The 9,754-nt window shown below is 29.4% G+C and overlaps 1 protein-coding gene across 1 annotated transcript in view; it reads right to left on the reverse strand.

Annotated features, from left to right (window-relative positions):
* The window catches only part of LOC142323501 (uncharacterized), a 222,737-nt gene that overhangs the window by 57,597 nt on the left and 155,386 nt on the right, over positions 1-9,754 (reverse strand). The window lies entirely within an intron of this gene.

Consider the following 9,754-nt stretch of genomic DNA (forward strand, 5'->3'; position numbering starts at 1 on the left):
TTCAACGTAGAGTACGGTAGTGAGCTTCCTAGTAGGCAAACAATTTATTCTTGGCACCAAACCTTCTTTGAGACAGATTGTTCTGTTAAACAAACAAAATCACCAGGACGCCCACGCGTCCCTGAAGCTGCTGTGGTACAATTCAGAGAAAGCTTTTCACGTAGCCCGAAGAAATTAAATCGACGTGCGTCACGTGAAACTGGCATTCAACAAACGACTGTTTAGCGCGTATTTGACTGCACTAGAAGCCATACAAATTAACCGCGGTTCAACAATACACATGACGAAAAAGTTGCTCGGTTACAGTTTTGTGTGGAAATGATGGATAAAATTGCAGACAACGATACATTTTTAGACAAATTAATTTTTAGTGATGTCAATGTTTCACATCATTGAACACCCACAACTGCTGAATATGGTGTAGCGAAAACCCTCATGAAATTTTGCAGCACATTACGTGATAGCCCTAAGGTCAACGGTTTTATTGTCCTAAGCAAACAAAGACTGTATGGCCCGTTCTTCTTCCAACCGTAAACGCTATAATTTGTCTAGACATGATTCAAAATTTTCAATTGCTCAGTCAGACGATGATGACCGAGATGAACGCTATTTCTCTATCAGCAAGACGAGGCACCACCTCATTACCACCTAGAAGTCCTAGATTTTCTTGTTACTCTATTCCCAGGTCGGTGGATCGGTCGTGAAGGTCCAATTGCACGGCCACCTTGCTCCCCAGATTTGACCCCGATAGATTTTTTCTTGTAGGGGTTTCATAAACGATCGGGTTTATGTACAAACTTTGCCTGCTGATCTTGTTGAGCAAGATTTCGAATTAACACCCCAGCTGGAGAGTTAACATCCGACTTGCTGGTTACAGTCTGGAATGAAATCGACTTCAGGTGGGATTTATTTCGAATTAAAAATGGAAGCCACATCGAACTAAAGAGAATGTTGGGTGACAAACGTGATGTGTTTTTCTATGAAATGATACCTCAACCGAATCTGTAAGTTACCTGAGTAAATTTTATATACTTTTAAAGCTGTGAAATCATTTTTGAATCACCCGGTACATTAAAGTGTTATAAAAATGTTTAGAATTCTTTTATAAATGGCGTTTTGAAAGTGATCATTTTTAATCGATGAATAAAGTTTTTATAATTTTGTGTGAAAATCCTTTTAGCTTAAACCTATAAGAGATAACAATTCATTACACATTAAATAAACATATTATATATATTCATTATATATTATTATTAATAGATATATTAAAGTCATATAAAAATTGTAAGAACTGTTTTTTAAGTGATTCAGCTTTGAAATTTTGCAAATATCGACAGTGCACATTTGCATAAATTGGTACCGTTCGCATTCATACACACGGTAAGGGTTCGCTCTTATTAAATAAATCTGGTTTTCTGTAAATCTAGAAAATGAATTACGAGTATTTACAGAAAATTAAAATTCATTATTTTTTGCATACATATGTGAAATACGGTAAAAACATAATTACTTAATTCTCACATATTTTTTCGTTTATATTCTTGAGAAATTACTTTAAAATCATCAAACCGTTCGATTAATTAATTTATTTTATCTGTAATTTGTAAGACGGTGATTTACATAAGGGTAAGTGGTTAAAATTTACCGCGCATCGGTGTTGGTCTAATTTAACAATATGTATATATTAAGCGTGAGATCCTAATAAAAATAATAAATACATAAAGACATTATTTCGTTGTTTAATTGTTGGTTTTTAATAGTATTGTTTTTTTTTCAAGATTTTAAATTTATTATTATTAAATATAGTATTACAGAAAGGAGAAATCAAAGAGCTTAAATATAAATAAATATATATATTATCTCTCAAGCGTACTGATTAATTCAATTTTTTTTAAATAAAACAGGATACCGTGGAAACTATCGTGAAGTTAGGAAACAAAATGAAAGTCAATCTCAAAACTTTCAGTAACAATTATATGCATCCTGACTCTCATAGGCCGATTAGTAACATATTTTTAAGATGTGCAAATCTTACAATTTATATTCGGATTTTATCAATCTGTTTTTTAGACTTCAAGACAAAAATTTCATCTCCAAAGGATTTAAGATCCTTTGGAGATTTAAAATCCTTAAAAGGATTTAAGATCGACACTAAATATCATCATATATCGACACTAATATCATCATCTTTGATGATGATATGTAAGATTATGTGAAAGTAATAGCTTCAAATTAAAAATTTTGATGTTTTTGCCAATTTTCTGTTATGCGTGATGAATGGCCTAAAGAGTGGGGATAAAAAATTTGTACTTTTACATGAGCTCTCCACTCTTTAGGCCATTCATCACGCATAACAGAAAATTGGCAAAAACATCAAAATTTTTAATTTGAAGCTATTACTTTCACATAATCTTACATATCATCATCAAAGATGTTGTGAAATCCATTTTGAGATACCGTCCTAAAATTATTTTTTACCTTTTTTGCGTTTAATTTAAGAGTGGTGTTTTAAAACTTTTTTTACATATTTTTTTCATTTCTACTTTTTAGTGCATTTAATGTAAGAGTGGTTTGTAGAAAACTTTTTTTATATATTTTTTACCGACTTTATGATCGTGAGATGCAATTTATTTGAAAAAATCTCCAAAGTTTTTTTTATAAAAAGGGGTTTATAAAAGGGTATAATGTATTTTCAGTTACGAGATTTATACTGTGTTCTATATCTAGTAAAGGAACTATACTATCTTATAATATTTAACTGAGATCGGGAGCAGTTTTAATGGTCTTATACCTTGGTTTATTCGAATTATAAAATTATGTTGGTACAGCAAGAGTACCATTGAAACAAATTTTTTTTTCGTATAATTTCTTAAATAAGTTAAGAAAATTGAAATCGCACTTGCATGAAAATAGGTAAAAATAAGACAAAATTTTCTTAAACCTGAATTTCTTCAGATTTCTGACTAACAGAGTTTAATAATTTAATAAACACATCCGGCGCTTACATAGAAAAAAAAACAAGTTTAAATAAGCTCGTTCTTTTTTAAATACATGGGTAGAACAACATATTTGGTCGATTGATCGGTAACACATGAGAAAAACTCATCAGAGAGTAGCTTTTTTTTCGTAACGCGTACTAAAATTTGATATATCTTTTCTGATAAATCTGAAATTTAATAATTCGCTTCATTATAAGGTAAATATCGGTAGTTTTAAGGTAAATATCGGTTTATTCCCGTTTACTTTTCTGGTAATTTATGTAATTTTATTTTATTATTTAAATAATCTCCAAAAAAGTAAAACTAAGGGAAAACGTTGTCGCTTTTTTATTATTTTACTTCATAACTTACGGGTTGGCAACGTTTATTGAATACCTGAAAGGAAAATAATTCTATAGACACAGAGCTTATCGGTTTTTATAGTTAATCTGAAATAAACTGGGTGGTAGTATGCAAACTATTAAGAAGAAATGGTTAAGAAAATTTCCGTATATATTACAATAATTTATATATTACAATATTTAGTAATTTAAATTTCATATGCAATGAAAGTAAAGTAATTTCACACCGCCTGTGATTTATTCTGTAATCACAACATTTTTGACTTTAAATACGTATCTATGTTAAAACGATTCCCCTTAACGTCACATTGTGTCTGTTTAATTTGATCATTTAACAGAAATATTATATATATATATATTTGTTTTGAATGAAAGATATTTCTGTAACACATTACTGAACAGTTTTCTGTTTGTAGAATAAGAACGGAAAACTAGTCTTTCATTAGTAACAAGGCTTCGTTAATCGAGCCAATTTGTTGAATTGAGTTCTTCGATAATGTTGAATCGTCTACCTGTCATCATAAGTATATGTCGAGGTAAAAACTAAGGTTAACAATAGATTTACAATCTTCATCGATTTACGACAGTTTTAATTCTGTAAATTTGTCTAAAATAGTCTACGCCGACCGGCTATAAGTTTCATTTTATAGCCTCAAACCGAAAAAAAATTAAGTTTTATTTATTTTTATCTACGTCTGGTCCTTATTTTATATAAAAAAATGAAACTATTGAGTAAGTGAGTGTCTCCGATCGACTGCTTGATCGGGCAATATTTGACCCTCCAGTGTCAGTGGGAAACCTTAGCACAAAACTAAACATTGTCTATAAATCTCAATTTAAATGCAAAAACCTGGTAAGTCTAAAAGAAGAGAAGACGTTGCAGGAACGAATACGTATAAAGATGAGCGTCAAAGAGGCGGATTTAAAAAATATCTGAAAGTAAGTTTCAACGACATTGATGAAAATGATCAAGTTTGGATGAAATTTCATCGTAAAACGAGAATATTTCATCATATACAGATTGTTAATTTCGATCACATTTTATTATTACATGTAAGAGGAATTTACAGATTTACATGGCTGTTTAATATATTTGTATTTTCGTCTGAAACTGCATAAGGCTCTTTACATCTTATACAATGACAAATTATTCCGTTTTAAATCTCAAGTTCAACATTTTAATTTTTTTATTAACGAGACTGTGTAAGGCCCTTTACATTTCAAGTACGCAGGTATTAGCTTTAAGTTTTTTATTTTAGGTTTTTAAAAAATTTGTGTGTGTACGCGTGCGAGTATTCTGCATGTATAAGTGAAGCCAGGAATCATTTCGATAGTAAATAAATCAGGTTATCGGCGCTAGCAGCCGATGTCTTATAAAAATAAAATAAACAAAATTAATAATAATGTATGTATGTATGTATACGCATGTTGAAACAAAGGACGTAATTATATTTAAATTGTTTAACAATGGAAAAGGAATTACTGTTTTCGGTTTATGATTCGAATGTGAAAGTCTGATCTCTTCCAGATAAGCAGTATCTCCGTAGTAAACTAAAATTACTCGTATATTTCAGTTTGTTAGAATAATATAACGCTCTTTTGGAAAATCTATCGTACATAATTTTTTCGTTTGTTTTTTACTTCATTTTCTTAAGAATATTAAATTTTCCGGGTTAGACCGGTTTGGAAATAATGACTTCTAGTTTCAGATACTTAATTTCATTAACCTTTTTTAATTTTTTCGTAGTTTAAGATAAAAATTACAAAATATCGATTAACTTTTATTCTCGGCGGTAGTACTGCCGGGAACTTTAAATTGAGAGCTTTTTATTACTTCATCGTTCGTTTATTACGAAAATATACGACAACGGAGTCTTCTGTAATATGAAGATCAAACGCTTAAGTCTAACATTCCACTTGAAGATCATTATGAAGCGATTGAAAAAATAGACAATTCGGTCTCGAGATCACGATTAGAGAAAAAAATAAAATAATTGCAGGCAGCCTAAAAGAGATTCTGTATTCCCGTGAAAACAGTTAACAAATATAAGACCTACAGACTCGAATCAGTAAAATGCAAAACCTCTGAAGAAAGATTTTTAGAAATAGAACGTTTGGTTCGCAAGAATAATACAGACTTTTGGAAAGGATTCGTAAAACTCAGTTAAACTCATTAGAAAAACACGATAACGATGAACATTTGTTAGTATTAAAAAATAAATATATAATAAAGCTGATTTTTAACCGCCTACCAACAAATTTTCATGCCAAAAGAACAGAGTAACATGATATATATTGTAGACTCGTTTTACAAATCTGGTGATAAGAATCGTCGTAGCCCCGTAAACTAAAAGATTAGTATCGTTGGCTTTAGGCCAGAGTGATATCGTAAATAATAGCAGATATCGCATTGTAAAATTGAAATTCTATTTTTTTATCTGAAAAACTTCCCGCTGGAAATTTTTTTTATGTACAGATGTAGAAACGATTAGCAGCTGTTCGGTTAATTCTTACTGAACGTAAACTGTTTGGTGAAGAATTTGTCTGTTGTATTTTCTATGCAAACACCGTTGTAGTTTAAATTACAAAAACTTTTCTCTAAATAATTTTCCAGGTCGCGCTTTCACTCTCAATCGAGTATATTCATGTCGGCCGTTCAGCTATTTTATTTTATTAAATTTTAATAATTTTATTATAATTCTTTCTTTTTGTATTCTGTCAAAAATTTCAAAATAAATAAAATTTAGATTATGTTAATTTTAAATGCGATTAATTACTTTCAATTATTAGATTTTTCTGAACAGTCACCGTAATGTGAATTTAATGTTTTAGATTTTAGACTATCGAACTGATATTAATACAATCTGTGTGGAAGGTAATCGTAAATATATATTTACGTTTACTTCTGGGTGGAAGGTAAACGTATGTTCATCGACACGAGTTTTATTTTTCATTGCTTATCGAAAACGATTCGAAATGTTGAGTATACACGTAATTAAGATAATAATTTATTGTAAAATATAAGAAACTTCATCGCCAGAACTAATTTGTTAAATTAAAAAAAAAAAAGCATTTATGAAGACATTGAACCGAAGATTTCTGTTTCTGATTTTATATTTTAACCGGTTTAATACCAAATTTTTGGTAACGGTCGACTCTAACTCAGTAGATGAGATATATCTATTAAAAATGTTATTAGATTTTATGTATGTAACATCATAGTATGTTCTACATCAGGGATAAAACTAAAATAAAATATTCCTTCACAGATTAAATACATAAAAATAAAATTAAAAGTCATATTTATTCTTCAAAATTTAGATAAAATTGAGTACTGTAATAAAAATGTTAAGTAAAGGAAATTAAGGAATCGTGCCGTGACCATAAATTTTTTTAAAATATTACCGATAATATAAAATTAAAAGAAAAAATCAATAAAATCCTTACCGATTGTTTCGCTTGATAATAAATTATATAAAAATCAACTAATAATTTGATAAAACTTCATAATTAAGAACTTATTTTTAATTTTTAAGATTTTTTTTACGACTATAGTTTTTATTTCATCGGTCAAAACATTACAAAATTATGCCCAACACAAAAATTTTTATAAGATTTCTTTTTGTCTTTTGCAAAAATTTATATTGTCGTTTTCTTAAAGACCTTTTATTCTCAGAAATATTTATATTTTCACCTGGAATAAAAAGAAAGACACTTTAAAGCCTTGTATGGATACATATATGAGTCTTTATGTAAAGATAAAGATCGTTCACTGCTCGCCTTGAATTTCATTGACCTTACGATAGGTTTTTGATTTATAATTGAAGTAAAAGAAAAGTAAAACGTCTACTTTAATATGCTTTGTCACTTGGCTAAAAACGATGTACCGAAGTACACTGAAATAACGAGTAAAAAGGACACGAGCAAACAATTTATTCCTTTTATTTTCTATAATGTAATCGAAAATAGAAAGTTATCTTACATAAAGATCAGCTCTATTTCATAATTTACGAACCACGAAATCCTTTTAAGTTCTATTTAATAATTATTTAGATAATAATTAAGGAAAATCCTATCGAATTAATTTAATTTTAAGGAAAATCAAATTAAAAGATTTGATTTTACAATTAATAATTAATTATTTCAAACGGTATACCTATGTAATTTGTTTTTTACATATGCAAATTTGATTATGAAATATGCAAAATATAAATTTTCGTTTTCATCGTGTTGATATCGAATCGTTTTGATAAGTACGTAAAACAGTTAATTTTTAATTAATAATTGCGAGACTATGGTTAATATTCGGGCATTAGATATTTTTGCTTGGATATTCAATGTCTGAATTCAGTGGTAGATAAATAAATACTTCATTAATAACTAAAGACACCGATTATAAGTAATCAGTAGCCTGTAGCGTAATTATTAGTAATTAATATAGCTTGTTTCGATAATCTTACCAAGGTCTTAGCTCTGAGTCTTTATTCATATAAATATTCCCGGATATTATTTTTCTACATTGCTTGATTTAAGGAATGATTTTCTGTATATTTTATACATATTTATTCTTATTATTTTTGTTTAATATATTAAACTGTTCTGTTGTTCTCATCCCTGTCTAGGTCATTCCTGCTTCCCAGAATTTTAATTTTAGTGGAAGGTTGTAAGGGGAGATGTGAGGCCATAAAAACATTATTATTATTACGAAATTTTGCGTGAGGACCTTGAACGTTTCTCAGCAAATTAAAGTGGAAGATACCACCATTCACAATCCGATGGTTGAGAAAAATGCAGTACCAGAATCATTAAAACAGGAGTTATTTTAATAATTGGAGTCAAAGGTTTTACACGTCTTTGACCCGTTCATGGGTACACATATTTAAAGCTCAAGTGATCGCACGGCTAGAAAAAAAGAAATGTTTAACGACGGTGCATCTTCATCGTGATATATAAATCGTATTACAAAAATAGGATAGTAAATTGTTACGTTTGGTTTAAAAACATGCATAAGAAAATAACGAACGATACATACACTTAACTTAAAATCACGTTTTATCTTTCTTAAATATCACTTATACGTTGCAAACTATTGCATCTATTAAAAAGAAAACAATAAATTTACTGCTGTAATATGCAAAACGTTCACACAAACGAATCATCGAAACAAATATTGTTTTTTAACGTATCTGTTTATTCTTAAGAATAACCGGAATAGAAGAATGAAAAAATAATTTTTTTCATTATAATGTCTACCAATATTTTATATTTTAAAGCTGAATTTCTCAAAAACGGTTCCTACTATTTAGATAGACTTTAACATGTTTATTTTTTAAGTTAAACGACAACATATATTTTGTAAAGAAACCTCAAACATTTTCACATAATTATTGAAAAAAATTATTATTTATTTTTTTCATTGTCAAATTCTTGATATACACATTTCATTTTCGGCTGGAGCCAGGAATCAGTTAAAAGTATGTAATAAATAATATAGATCCATAGCTAGGAGAAAAATTAAATTGAAACGGCATAATTATATTTTCCTCTCTAAAAGTACTAGAGAAGCTAGGAAATGCTTTTAAGGTCTGAGATTTGATGAAGGAAAAATCCTGATATTCACCTCCCTGTAGTAGAGAGGTGGGTGAAAATTGTATATAATAGCAATTGCTAACATATACAAATGCCTAATGAATGAAGAGACTGAATATTCCCGGTAAAGGAGTCCCACCCATTACAAGTGCCAATGGCCTCCTCAGAAGGCAGATAAGCAGTGGTGGGTAAAGGCTGCTCTATCACCTTGCAGATGGGATACTGCGTCCAAAAGCAGAGAAAATTCTTTGTGAAGTCAACAGTATTGGAATTCAGAAAGAAACGGAAAAGCATTGTACCAATGATCTTAGTGATAATTCCTTGCATTATGCTATGATGCTTCTTCTGTTAAATGTTCCAAATTTAAAATAGTTTCTCATTCAGATCTCCAGAAGAAGCAACAAAAGAAGGTAAGAACCACTGTGTTTAGGAACTTAGAATATCAATATAATATAACCTTATTACAGAGTGGAAAAATAAAGAATCTCAAGGAGGAAATGAAGATAAATAAAATATATTTAATAGGACTTAGTGAAGTAAGGCGACAAGGATGGGGTGAAATGAAGTGTGGAAAATTTGCCATATTCTATTCTGCAAGAAAGGAATGATAAAATGGAATGGCAATAATTATGAGGAAAGAAAATGCAAAGTGGGTGCAGAAAGTATGTTTTATTATAGTAAGATTAATACTATTAAGAACTGGGATGATATCAAAAGATTTAATTATAGTACAAATACATAAGCCAACATTGAATTATGAAGAAGATATTAATGAGGTGTATGATTAGAAAGAAATGATGTGAAGAAATTGTGGCAGGAAAATTT

The sequence above is a fragment of the Lycorma delicatula genome, chromosome 4 (assembly GCF_047948215.1).
Source record: "Lycorma delicatula isolate Av1 chromosome 4, ASM4794821v1, whole genome shotgun sequence".
NCBI lineage: Eukaryota > Metazoa > Arthropoda > Insecta > Hemiptera > Fulgoridae > Lycorma > Lycorma delicatula.